The following is a 14,834-nucleotide window of genomic DNA, read 5'->3' as shown; positions in this document are numbered from 1 at the left end:
TGCTGCTCCCCAGCTGCTGCCTCTGCCCCTCACTGTGCTGCCGGTGGCTGTGGGGGGGGCTTTGCCAGTGGTGGTCAGGTCTCTTGTTGTTGCCGGGCATTTCCCCAGCTGATGGCCTCCCTCCTACACTGTCCCACACCGGGCCTCTTTATGATGACGCACACGGGCATGAAAGCAGCCCGGCGTGGACAGTGCAGGAGTTAATGCTTACACAGTATATACCTATTAGTGTGTATAGTACAGTATATGTATGTGTTTGTGGGGGTGTAATATTCATGCATGCGGCTCTCTGAATATTTTGGACACACTTTTTTTTATAAAATGGCTCTTCTTGCTTGAAAGGTTGAAGACCCCTGGACGAAAACTATAAAACTCTACATATAAAACGATGAAACTCTACGTATTATGCAGTAATTATCACTCAACAAGTTTGTAATCCACAGTAACATCTGCTACCCGCGCTACAGAAAGTTCTAAAGACTAACACAGGGTTAACATGGCTTGATACTTTTCTAAACGCAGAAATGTTTCAAATGTTTGTATATCGCGACCTATTTGTGGTCAAACAAATGGACTTGGAACCATCCATTCCTTTAATTTGTACCTTACAGCAGCAACAGGAACATAGGCGGTTACTGGTGAGCACTGTATTTGTAGCTGCATACAAAGGCAATGTCAAATCGCAGCACTCTGACAATGATATAATAGAATGTGGTGATACCATGATTGTCCATCCTATGCCAGTGTCTTATCCAACCCAGACTGACTCTTCCACCGAATCCTCCTGCTCTCCCTCTACGTGCATGCTTTATGTATTGTGGCTTGTGTCATTAACAGAATTGCTGTCGTTGGGGCTCAAAGTGGCAGCAGTGCCAGGGTTAAATGGCCGCGACAGGTTCTCTCTGCCTATTCTTCCTTTATAGTGGGAGCATGATCAGATTGCTGTAGTGGTAGCATTATGCAGTGTGTGTGGCAGTATTATTCCACTTTCCTGTCAATATGTTTGGATGTAAGGAATAGTAATTGGAAAGTCCATCGATCACTGTTGCCAGTTAAGTGGCAAACCATTAAAAACAGTTTCATCTGCAGAGAGGTTCATGGCCGTCTGGGAACCATGGCTGTATGTGATGAGAGGAGCAGGGAAAGACGCAAGACTCTGCACTATATAGAAACGATATATAAGGTATTGTACTATTGCGCTAATAATGTCATACAGCGATACTCTGTATGCTGCAAGTGTAACGCTACTTGTGCCTCCTTTACCCTGTACCCTTTATTTTTATATCCACCTACCCACCCATCCCATTCCCTTTTTACTTTCTGTACTTCATAACTGAAAGTAAATAAAAATATTGTTAAAAAAAATAAAATACCATATATATATACCCAATATATATATATATAGTTCCTGCCAGTGCCAGGGTGATCTTTGCTTTAAGTCATCCCATGTTGGAATATTTGCAGCACTATATTATACAATATTAGCAGATGATTCGAGAAAACATCATGCACATGGCAATTACCTTACACGAATGCCTACTAACACCATCAGTGATGTGGGGAATAGCAATGCAATATTCTGCTTGAGACACTGAGGTAGATCAAACGATACAACTGCACAACGCAATGTGTTACTGCAAAATAATCTACAAGTACTATAACAAATAGCCCTTTGCACTCTCACCAAGCAGATATATGTTGCGACGGTTAATGACTCTGGCTCTATTTAACTCTGCTATTGTCTACCAATATTAAGACATTTTGATATCTCAGCGCCTATTAGGTAGTATTAGGGAATCATATACTTCCATTATAAGTGTCAAAATAACATCTTTACTGCTGACATGCTATTGCATTATAAATAAATAAACTTTGGATGTTAAATTACACACCATACTTAACAGAAATTCAATTACTGAAATAATAAAGAAGAGTCACTTGCCAAGCATTCTGACTGCAATTTGGCTGCTCAGCTGCTAGCAGTTGGCTGCTCTGCAATTTCTAGTATGCAGAGTGCTCCCTTTGAAAAAATGCCAGGCTCTCACTACAACATTTTCGAACAAGTTGCAAAATGAGATTTTGTGCCTTTTGAATCCAATTACGAAAGACATAATGAAACCTGTTATTGGGAAAATCTTGACACCCTTCTTTCTGTTGTTCAGAGCTATACTGTAATGGAGGTAAGCACAGGTGCTGCTCATTACGAGCCATTGTGCGCCATCTGAATTCTGGGAACTGTGGAATTCAGATGGTTTTAAACTCTGCTTGTATGAATAACAAACAGGCATGATTCCGAGGCTGTTTGTACAAGCTTGTACATAGCTCATCTGGGACTGCTAAAGCACCTGCCTTCTCCTCCAAAGCCAACACTGTATCCTCCCAGTGACAGTTTCACAGAACACCCCTTAACTCCCCCTAAGACAATGCAGATTTGTAAATGATGACAAAACAAAGACTACAACAATTACACGAGGAGATAAGGAGATAAGGAAATGCTTAAGGCCGATTTCCCAAAGTCTTCAAATACATTTAATATGACACTATTGTAAAGCGCAGAGTTAAAGCAGATGTATTACACCGCAGGAAAGAATGCTAAGGCCTTGTGTAAGACAATGTCGATGTTATCTGTGAAGATTTCTTTATAGGGGTTGAGTGCAAGGTTCTGTAACTGCAAAACTATGCTACTTCCTAATGTACCATATTAGGATAAACCATACAGATGTAGAAACTTTGGTCCATTTAGACATGTAATATGCATCTTATGTTGATTGTTAATTTCTCTGGTGCACTTCATATGTCTGTAGGACCATATGGCAGAGGATATATTGGTCTCCATTAGTGCTGGGTAATCATACACAACCATTGAATATTTCAGCTGCACAGCTATTCAATGTTATCAGTGATCCCAATTAGTCAGATTGCCTACTGTCTTTATTAAGGGACACTGAACAAGAAGCAATTAGGCTCGGCACTACAAAAGCAACACCTGACACATGTACAATACATAAAGTATTACTAATGGATGCCAGCATATTAATGGCATCTTTCATATCCCAATAACGCATTGATTTGTACATAGTTCATTTCCAGCTTGGAAATGTGCCCGTCTCTTCAGCTCAAACTCACAGTATGTGCATGTCAATAAAACCCTTGCCATTCATTTTGAATTGAAAGCTGAGCTTGCTAAAGTCTAAATATTGTAAATGTGTCCTGAGATATTTGTCTGCAGTAGTGTCTATATCAGATTTTTTTTATAACATATTTGTATTTAAAGCCCCTTCAAATAATTAACAATGGATATGTACTGTACAGTGTATGTGCTCTATGTCCATGTTACAGCTGCCATTACTTTCCAGGTCTTGTTTCAAAATGTTTTCACATATTTATAATACTAGCAGGGACGGCCAACTCCCATCCTCAAGGGCCACCAACAGGTCACGTTTTAAGGATATCCCTGCTTCAACCCAGGTGGCTTAATCCAAAAAAGACTGAGCCTCGGATTGAGCCACCTGTGCTGAAGCAGGGACTGATTGAGCCATCTGTGCTGAAGCAGGGACTGATTGAGCCATCTGTGCTGACGCAGGGATATCCTGAAAACCTGACCTGCTGGGGGTGGGGGTGGGGGGGCTTGAGGACTGGAGTTGAACCTCCCCTGGAATAGACTAATGGTCAAGAGTGTAGAAACTAGAATTTGATGCCAAAACATGCAAAATAATGCACTCGGATCACAAAAATTCTAAATCACAATATAATATTAATGGCACTATACTGTCATAATGTAATATAATGTATAATGCCAACTCTATAGAGGAAAGGGTACTGGGAGTAATCCTTTCAGCTGACTTCAAAGTAGGCGAGCACTGTAACAATGCAATGGGGCGAGCCAGCAGGATACTACTAATGTAGGAAACGGTATAACCCCTGTTAACATCGAATAACACACACAATAATGCATTCGACCTCACCCAGAGGTCAATTCTGGAGACCATATCTCCAGAAGGACATTGGAGATTGTGCAAGAAGGGCTACTAAAATGGTGCATGGTCTATAGCTCCAGTCCTCAAGGGCCACTACCAGGTCATTTTTAAGGATATCCCTGCTTCAGCACAGGTGGCTCAATCAGAGGCTCAGTCTTCGACTGAGCCTCTGATTGAGCCACCTGTGCTGAAGCAGGGATATCCTGCAAATCCGGTCTGTTGGTGGCCCTTGAGGACTGGAATTGGCCACTCCTGCTCTAGAATATAGGATGTATACTACATAAAAAAAACAGCTCTTGTCATGTCCCAGCATACAGAAAGACAGAACAGTTTGGCAGTAAGCAATCAATACCCAACAATTGTTAGCAATTCAGTTTACTTTGACAATCTCATCCCCCATCATACATGACAAGTACTAATAAATCCAATAAAAACAGTGATCAGACAACTAGGACTCAACATGTCAGATTGTAAATATGATCAATGCCGCCTGACATTCCTCTGTGAGAAGAGATTGGGATGTAGGTACATATTTTCCTTGTTATAGTAGAGAGTGAAATAATAAGCGCTGTAGGAACATAAATAATTTGAAAAGTCTCCTAGACAATATTCTACTGTGTGCCTCATTTGCACTTTAGAAACACTGCCCTACGGACCTTATGTGCTTTTCAGATTCATCAGAAAGACACATGAAGCAGACTCCCAGCCAAAAAAAAATGTACATATTTAATGCGTTTAGATCTCTGGGTTAGAAAATATCTAACGAAAAAGCTAAATATTAGGGCGCATGAAAGGTGCTCTTTTCAGTGCCTACTTGCTTTGATAAATATCTTCTGGCATGTAATTTACTGGAAATGCAGGATTTAACAAAGAAATGGCAAATGCATGTTTCTTCATAGCACAAATTTGATGATCATAGTTACATTTGATAATTACATAGCTGATGAGGTTGAAAAAAAAGACATATGTCCATCGAGTTCCGCCTATGTAATCTGCAATAATAATCTTTACCGACTGGGGACCTTTACATGTTTGTGATTAGTTGGACGTTGTTCCTGAAATGAATGGGTCATGGTGTCAACGTTGAAGTAATTGGGGCTTTTCATGCGACAGCACCGGATCTGCGTTATCACACGTTACAGGATAAGGGCCAGTGTATCCTACTGGCCAACTCTTCCTATTTATGAGAATGACTTCATTCCATGAAAAACTTAATTTCTATTTTTTTCCCTGAAAAGAAACTTCTCTCACCCCAATGCAAGTCAAGGGAAGATGAAGAAAACTCCCCCATTTACTGATAAGTCTCCCTGAGAATATTGTTCATATGTTGACCAGTGTGCATTGTGTTTGAATAAGCTCATGAACAGAAAAAAAAAAACACTTGTTAAATGACTATTTGAAGATAGACTATGGAGCAATGTCAAATCAGGCAGCACAAATTCACTTGCTCAGAACTAAACTGCATATTCTATTGTGTGCCAAAACCTAGATCCAGAGTGAATTAAAGCATCACAGAGATAACTTTGCACCAATGCACGTGGATAGTAAAGACTTTTTAAAATCAGTGCAGAAGGGGGCTAAATACCGGTATCAACACAACTAACATGCGCTAAATATGAAAATGATCTATTAGTATTATAATATTCATGGTCATAATAGGAATATCAGGAAACCGCAAAGAGGCACTCTGACAGCCAATTAACTTTCAGTGAAAAAAAGCTATTTTTTGGTGACGGAAGAAGTTTCAAGGTCCAGGACAAATTTAAACTATTATTTTGCTACATTCATGGCATACAAGCCAGTATATTAGATGGATTAATGCTTGAAATTATTACATTATAATGCAGCCAGAAGTCAAATTGGATGGCCGTATTTTTTAGAAATACAGTTACATGCTGTGTATTCCCATTGGGTCTCTTACCCAATCGGCTGGTCACCTGCTTTTTAAAACAGAAGTTTTATGGTTCAATTCCTGCCTGGGCCACTTACACTCCATGTGATCTTAGCAAATCATGTTATCCTCCTGTCTCTTCCTAGGACATTTTACGAAGGAATAGAATTACAAAATTACAATACAGGGAAAACAAAGTACAAGCAGTGGGGGTAAGAGCAGCATGTATGTGACCACCTAAGCCAAATGCAGGGCCTGTCCTGGACAGCTTACAATCTAAGTGGTATACTGGGAGACTTGCGGACGCAGAAATAAAAGTACACCCGATAAATACATTTTTAAAACAGAAGGAAACTATTATTATTTATGAAACACTAAGGTGTTCTGCTGGGCAGAAAAACTTAGGGGATAATAGTCAGCAACATATAATAAACATGTTTACATGATAGTTGCTATAATAACATGCACTAATCGTAGTCTGCATGAACGGGTTTACAATCCAATGTATTATAAGAGGCGGACGCCAACATTGGCTTATGCCAAAAGAAATTTCCCGTTATCACTAAATTCGCAGCTCTGTGAACATGTTTCTGTTACGCTGATACATTTCCCATAACAACGCCCTTGCAAAGAGAAATCTTAAAGTACGGTTTGGTTCTGTCTAAGAAGGCTCTCCAATGACACGGAAGAGTCTTCCAAAACAGAAATAGCGTACCCAACGCAAATCCTAATGAAATGTGACTCGCAACCCCAAAAAGGCTCATCCACCGATTCATTTTTTTCCACTATTTTTGTGGGGTTTTTTTTTTTCTATAATGGTTGAACATTCGGAAAAATAAAACAAAGTGTGTGTGCCGAGCATGCGAATTTTAAGTGAAACTTCTTTGTGTTTTGTCACAGAAATTGTTTTTGTGATATTTTTAATAAAAAATCAAAATACAATTTCAGTGACAAAACGCAAAAAAGTTTGACTTAGAACGTACGTGTGCGGCACACCCCCGTCCCCCCCCCATTTGACCTATTTGCACTTCTATATGTATGGTAACTGTGAATTCCTTGTGTCTCTCTGTGTGTCTCTCTCTGTGTGTGTGTCTGTGTCTGTGTGTGTGCTCACAGCTCTACCTTCGCACACTCCCACTTACTGCTTCCCCAACACCAACTCCCTAACACATTACCTGCTCTCACAGCTCTACCTCCGCACACTCCCACTTACTGCTTCCCCAACACCAACTCCCTCACACATTACCTGCTCTCACAGCTCTATCTCTGCACAATCCCACTTACTGCTTCCCCAACGCCAACTCCCTCATACATTACCTGCTCTCACAGCTCTACCTACGCACACTCACACTTACTGCTTCCCCAACGCCAACTCCCTCATACATTACCTGCTCTCACAGCTCTACCTCCGCACACTCCCACTTACTGCTTCCCCAACGCCAACTCCCTCACACATTACCTGCTCTCACAGCTCTACCTATGCACACGCACACTTACTGCTTCCCCAATGCCAACTCCCTCACACATTACCTGCTCTCACAGCTCTATCTCCGCACACTCCCACTTAATGCTTCCCCAACGCCAACTCCCTCACACATTACCTGCTCTCACAGCTCTATCTCCGCACAATCCCACTTACTGCTTCCCCAACACCAACTCCCTCACACATTACCTGCTCTCACAGCTATACCTAAGCACACTCACACTTACTGATTCCCAATGCCAACTTCCTCACACATTACCTGCTCTCACAGCTCTATCTCCGCACACTCCCACTTACTGCTTCCCCAACGCCAACTCCCTCACACATTACCTGCTCTCACAGCTCTATCTCCGCACAATCCCACTTACTGCTTCCCCAACACCAACTCCCTCACACATCACCTGCTCTCACAGCTCTATCTCCGCACATCCCACTTACTGCTTCCCCAATGCCAACTCCATCACACGTTATCTGCTCTCACAGCTCTACCTCTGCACAATCCCACTTACTTCTATCGGAAACACACCAACCTTCTCATCCCCCGGTACCTTATGTTAGCACTTATCCTTCCTTATAAATTGTATGCTCCCTTGGACAACCCTCTTTACCTACTGTAACAATGTGTGTTAATGTTTTTTCCTACTTGGGATTTAGTTTCGAATATTGTAGTGCGCTACGGAATATGTTGGTGTGTTATAAATACATAATAATGTTCGACAAACCTATACATTTGCACGCCCCGGGCAAGTGGATTTAACATCATGGCGAGCTCCTATTGGCCCAAGCAGCACACGTGTGGTACTAGGTGGCGAGTAGATTTTTTGGTGATTTGACGACCACTGATAATAATAATAATAATAATAATAATACTCTCACTTAAAATGCTGCTATTCAACTTCAGCAATGTGGAGACAGGTACCTAGTATGTTTGAACAAACCTTTTTTTTATATTGTTTAACAGAAGTAAGAGGGAAATAAACTTTAAATTCTTGTAAAATTGACAGCCAGAGCTATAAGTACAAATTGCAGTGCAATTTTGTCTTTCCTCTTAGAAAGCTTTGTCTGGTTATATTATGAACTCTTCTTTTAAACAAAATGCCTTAGACTATAATGATCCTCTTCTCATTTAAATAGTCATCTTTTAGTAGCAGCCTCTATTCCAATTGCTTTTTACCATAAACTGCATTATTGTTACTTTTGCCCATCGTATTACACTTTCAAGGTTATTGACTTACTAAAACTGATGCCAGGTTTATTCGCTATTTCATAAAATGAAGTATGCAAGAAAAAAAAATGAACCGCCAAAGATATGTTTGCATCGGCTTTCAATAAATGGATTTCTATGTAATGTACTGTAGGCAAATCGTGTTTGATTTCTCCAAACTATACTAACATACCGGAATTTCAAGAGGGGTTTATTACACATACATACGCAATGATATATTACACATAATGTAATGAATGATGAAAATATAGTGCAACTTCAACGTTTACATCAAATCTTTGGTTGATCAAGCAGTAATAATTAGGAAACAAAATTATATTTGTGATATAAACACCTTTATACATATCTTGTTATTGACCCTGATCCCTAGAGATTGGGCGAACCTGTCAAAATCCAACTCCCGGATTTTCCTGTTTTTTTTTTTTTTTTATAGTCCAAAAAAATTCGCACACCAAAATCCGTCCGAGGATTGGGTACTAAAAAATCCGACCAGATTTTTAAGAATCCATTATTGGATCCAATCTGGTCGCATTTTTTTTTTTTTCAAATGTTTTTATTAGGCAAATAAACAATAAACATACATAATGCAATGTACATAGCCTAATACTGTGCAGAGATATTTTATAATGTGAGGGGGAAAGAATAGAAGAGGGCATCGCCACAAAATGCGAGGCCTCTGAATCCCTTAAGAGATCAAGGGAGAGAGGCTAGAAGAAGGGGGATAGAGAGTGAAAGAAAAAAAAAGGGGGGGGGAGCCTGACCTCCACCCCTGCCGCAGAGTGTCTCGCCCACACACCAATCCAGTCCGAGCAACCACTATATTCCACCTATAGGACCAGCCATGGTTCCCAGACTCCATAGAAGGCTGTTGTTTTTTGCTTAAGGAATGTGGTTAATTTTTCCATGAGCATTACCTCACTGACCCTTCTTTTTATCATTTGTTTGGAGGGGGGAGCTACCTTCTTCCAGGAAGCTGCCACTGCACATCTTGCCGCTGTAAGAATGAAGGAGATTAACTTCCTTACTGGCCGGTCAATTCTCTCCATTGGTCTGGCCAGTAGGTAGGTCAGTGGATCAATGGGTATTGTGAGGTCCGTAACCTCTTTAATTAATGTTTGAACGGTGAATCTGGTCGCATTTTTAAGAATCCAAACTCAGATTCAAAATGGAATCCCAGTTCGGATTCTTAAAAATCCGAAGTCGGATTGGAATATCTGAAACATATTATGTGCGTGGTGGTGGGGGTGGTGAAGCAGATTTCCAGAGTAGCTGTTGGGTTTTAATCTTGTTGGGTCTGACGCCAGTGCACCATTCCAGTCAGTGGCTGGCTTAGGCTTGTCAACTCAGTATAGTTCTTATGGACTCCCTTTTAGGAAGTATGATGTGACTCATTTCAATATACTTTGCATAGTCATTAGTATATCTCCCAGGGTACCTCAGGTTTGCTCCTTTTTTCAGCACATGTACCTAATTTATTTGGAGGAAACATTGAGTGGATATATATATAAACATGAGTGTCTAGATTTTATTTATTTTAATGTGGCTTAAAAGAGAAAATGGAAATGATGTGTAGATGATGAAATGTAATAGGAGACGAGGAAGGTGATCAGTTGAGATGAGCACATTTTCCGCCTAAATCCGATGCAAATTGGTCAGTTCCTTGGAGCCATGGATATGCTTAAAAATAAGACCGATGACTTGTGACTTGTGAGGAGGAATTCTACTTTAGTAGTGTCTCCAGTTGTATGTATGGAGAGAGAGAGAGAGAGAGAGAGAGAGAGAGAGAGAGAGAGAGAGAGAGAGAGAGAGAGAGAGAGAGAGAGAGAGAGAGAGAGAGAGGGTGAGAGAGGGTGAGAGAGAGAGAGAGAGAGAGGGTGAGAGAGGGTGAGAGAGATTGAGAGAGGGTGAGAGAGGGTGAGAGAGGGGGTGAGAGAGACAGAGAGAGAGAGAGACAGAGAGAGAGACAGAGAGAGAGACAGAGAGAGAGACAGAGAGGGTGAGAGAGACAGAGAGAGAGACAGAGAGGGTGAGAGAGACAGAGAGAGAGACAGAGAGGGTGAGAGAGACAGAGAGAGAGACAGAGAGGGTGAGAGAGACAGAGAGAGAGACAGAGAGGGTGAGAGAGACAGAGAGGGGAGAGACAGAGAGGAGAGAGAGAGAGAGAGAGAGTGAGAGAGAGAGAGAGAGAGAGAGAGAGAGAGAGAGAGATGCTTTCCCAGGCGAGAAAACAAAGAAGCAGCACTCAAAGCAATATGGTTAATAAATTGTATTAAATACGATACATCAGCACAGATCAAACCAAACCAAAACGTCTCTCTCTGTGTGTGTGTGTGTGTGTGTGTGTGTATATATATATATATATACACATACATACAACTGGAGACACTACTAAAGTAGAATTCCTCCTCACAAGTCACAAGTCATCGGTCTTATTTTTAAGCATATCCATGGCTCCAAGGAACTGATCAATTTGCATCGGATTTAGGCGGAAAATGTGCTCATCTCAACTGATCACCTTCCTCGTCTCCTATTACATTTCATCATCTACACATCATTTCCATTTTCTCTTTTAAGCCACATTAAAATAAATAAAATCTAGACACTCATGTTTATCACTAAAGCATCTGGCTTGATACTGGAAGAGACCTCTTGAGGATTGAGGTTATTGTAACACCAAAAGCAGCACTTGCTTGTACAGCATAAAGGTGCTCCCCGCAGGGGGATCCTGTAGCTGTACGCGTTAATTTCAGCTCCAGTGACCCCCTTACTTACCGGGGAAGGTGTCACCAGTATCGTCTCGCCTTGCTATAGGCTCCATGTGACATGGGGGATTTGAATACCCAGGCAGTACCGGTGGCACCTTTCCCGGTATGTAGCTCGGGAACCACGGCATCCCTGGAGCTGAAATGAACACAATTCTACTCTGGGGACTCCCAGATTCTTACATATGTAATAAAAAAAGAGAGAAGGTCCGGGGGGGGGGGGGGGGGGTGGGGGGGAAGGGGAGAGGCAGCAAGCTCCTTTAAGTTACAATTGGCAAACAAGGCAGGATGTGATAATGGAATGAGCAATTTCCCCTGATACAAATTCCACATCAAAACAGTTGGATGGAATAAAGACAAAAGAGGATAGAGTTGAGAGAAGGAAGATGCCAAAAATGAAGTAGGCTTCAATTACTGTTGATCATGCCTTCATAAAAATCCCATGTTTCCAGTTGCTGCAATAAAAAAAATTCTAATTTCTTGCTCTGCTGAGCACAAAAGGATCCATAGGCATATATGTTATAACTCATAAAGAGAATGTATTCGAAAAGATTAAGTTTCATAATAAATATTGCACAAAAAAATACAATTAGAAGCTCAGAAAAAGAACAGCCAGCCAAGTTTGCAGGATTTTATGTACTAAAAATACTGAAAATATGTTTCAACAGCACAAATACAGTAATACATTAAATCAGGGGCTCTCAACTCCAGTCCCCATGATCCCCTCCTCCCAACAGGTCAGGTTTTGAGGATATCCCTGCTTCAGCACAGGTGGCTCATTGAGCCACCTGTGCTGAAGCTGGGATATCCTCAAAACCTGACCTGTTGGGGGATCTTGATGACTGGAGTTGAGAGCCCCTGATTTAATGTAACCGGACTTTAGCAGTGGGAAATAGACCAACATTATATTTAAATCCTGTGTAGGAGCAATCCCACTAGGGATACTGCCATGGGTGCTCTCAAAAACTGGGAAAGGTCCTAGCTAACTATGTTAAATGCTGCATATGTACAAGACACGGCACTCACGCGGACCTGCGTTAGAAATTAAAACAGCGAAGTATATTTTGATCGATGTTTTAGCCCAAACTGTGAACCTTTGTCATTTTTTGTGCATCAACATTATATTTAACAGCAATATAATAGCACGCCAAACTTAAAATGTTCCATTGCTAATTAAGGGTAGAATGTATATAGCGGTTTTGCCCGATTTGTAAGGCAACGGTTTTGTCAATAAAGTTGAGTTGAAAAGTACATACTCGCCTTATAATCGGGTCCCACCCACTTTGCTAGCCAATCAGCAGTCAGATGTATGTAGTAGGAGGGTAAAACGGAGGAAGCTCCACCTTGGGAGCCTGAAGCAGCCATGTTGCTTGTGGCAGGAAGCTCAATCCCAGATAGACAGAGACATAGAGACACAGAGTGTGTGTGTGTGTGTGTGTGTGTATATGTGTATATGTGTGTATGTGTGTGTGTGTAAACTTTTCTTTCCAGCAACTACTGAAATATTCAGGGTCGCCCTATAATCGGGCAAATACCGTACTTTAAAGAGGCCGATTGGGACGTTTATGGATGAAAATCCCATTCACTCCCCCTCCGGACTATAATAATTTGACTCTAAGCCTTGTATAATGTTTGTTCCTGGCCGCCTATCTGTCAGTGCTCTTTATAACTACAAAACCCACAAAGCCGTTCACTCCAGATCCCGCCACTGTCACATAAAACTATTAAGGTTTCTCATCACAGCCCATTTCTGAAAGCACCTGCTTTGTCAAATAAATACTCATCGATAACCAATTATAGGTTAAGAACACAGACGAAGCAAACGATACGATAATATAGTAATACGTCAACTAAAAGTGACAAATTAGACACACTTAAACAAGCAGGAAGAGAAACCTCCCTGTTGTCTCCATATGGGCTTTTGCAATTTCATACATTTCTCCCTTCATTATCCTACCCAGGCCTTCTCATCCACTCACCCAACCTCCAGCACTCTGTTTGCTTTCTTGCCAAATCTAATAGCTCTGGACTTGCTGAATGTTATTCAAAATCAAAATGATAGATTCCTGACTTGATTGCAATCAGAGAAATTCTTCTCGTAAAATTAAGCATAATTTGACACACACTTGTTTTAAACAAAATAGACACAAGTCACATTGAATTGTGGTTTGACTAACATGCAGTAAACGTTCGCATGAGGTTTTCATGCAGTGTGGTATCAATTTTTTTTCCTCTGTAACTGAAAACCCGCTGTTCGTACAAACGCCACACAGTAAATAGCGTTTGGTGAGTAAACACATAAAATTATATTGTGTGCTTAGTACATTTTGTGTAACACATCCATAACGCTACAAGTTAGTTTACAGATATTATTTACATTGTAGCAATGACTCCAACAAACACACTGTTTACTTAACTTTGTCTTTGAATCAAAGCTAATTCTCTTTATTGCAGGGGCCAATTAATTGCGTTGAGGTTATGCTATCTTTTGTGTCATTTGAATGAACAGGGTTTTAATGGATAGCACATAATACATGGAACAGAAGACGGTCTGATAGTAACTGCACTTTAATTATGAAGATACTGTTAGACGTGATGGCAGGCCTTCTTGAAAATTGAGATAACAGATTAGATTTGGAGCCGAGACTCTCATTTCTTTGAATGACATGAAAACTCAATATATCTAATCATTTCACTGACACCTATTGGGAACCAAACTGCTGCTTCTTTGCAGGAGCTCAATACTTGCTTGTTAAACAGCAACGTACTTAGCAATGTGCCAGGTAATTTGACTTTAAAAATGCTCATCGTGATTGATACAAAAGTGTTCTTTACTCCTCTTTGCAAAATGGAATGAAAGCAATAAACATTAGCGAGAAGTTAGAAATGCCACTTCATCCAGAATTATCACTGGTTTATTTTTTTTTTTAAAGCTCAATAGGGGAACATCTTGATAGTTTAAATCGAATCCAGATGGAAAAATAGTTGAAACAACTGTACAGGATCTTGAAAGAAAAGTTTAATGATAATCACGACCTTCCTGCATTATGAAGTTAAACAAATATTCTATGCTCATCGACAACTCTCCGCACAGTTTGTATTGAAAAATAAATGAATAAATTCCATTTTTATTAAGTTTGCCACTTATCAGCTCTCAATCTCGATTTTTTTTGGGTGATGATGATAATTGACGGACTTCATTATGAAAATAGCACTCGGGTTGTAGTGGTTTTTGACTGCCTGCGATGAATTCCGTCCAACATGTTCTAATAATTTGCAGGTAGCTTCCTGTGACTTTGAAGATCAAGGGCGTACTGATCCTCCAAAAATAGATATCTGCAGAAAGTTAACATACGGCACCTGAATTACATTCACACGAGTCCACATTGCGTTGAATGTTTGCCACTTGTATGTGCTCTATTATATTTGTAATTTGTAAGGCGAGTCAGGCTATGAGTGAAAGATTAATTTCACCTATTCACTATTTGTTTGACCC

The 14,834-nt window shown here is 40.6% G+C and overlaps 1 protein-coding gene across 2 annotated transcripts in view; it reads right to left on the bottom strand.

The window, feature by feature from the left end:
• The window catches only part of AFF2 (ALF transcription elongation factor 2), a 376,659-nt gene that overhangs the window by 43,632 nt on the left and 318,193 nt on the right, over positions 1 to 14,834 (bottom strand). The gene's annotated exons all lie outside the window — the stretch shown is intronic.

The sequence above is a fragment of the Ascaphus truei genome, chromosome 16, assembly GCF_040206685.1.
Source record: "Ascaphus truei isolate aAscTru1 chromosome 16, aAscTru1.hap1, whole genome shotgun sequence".
NCBI classification, from domain to species: Eukaryota; Metazoa; Chordata; class Amphibia; order Anura; family Ascaphidae; genus Ascaphus; species Ascaphus truei.
The sequence above is the reverse complement of the archived record's forward strand: the minus strand, read 5'-3'. Positions and strand labels throughout refer to the sequence as shown.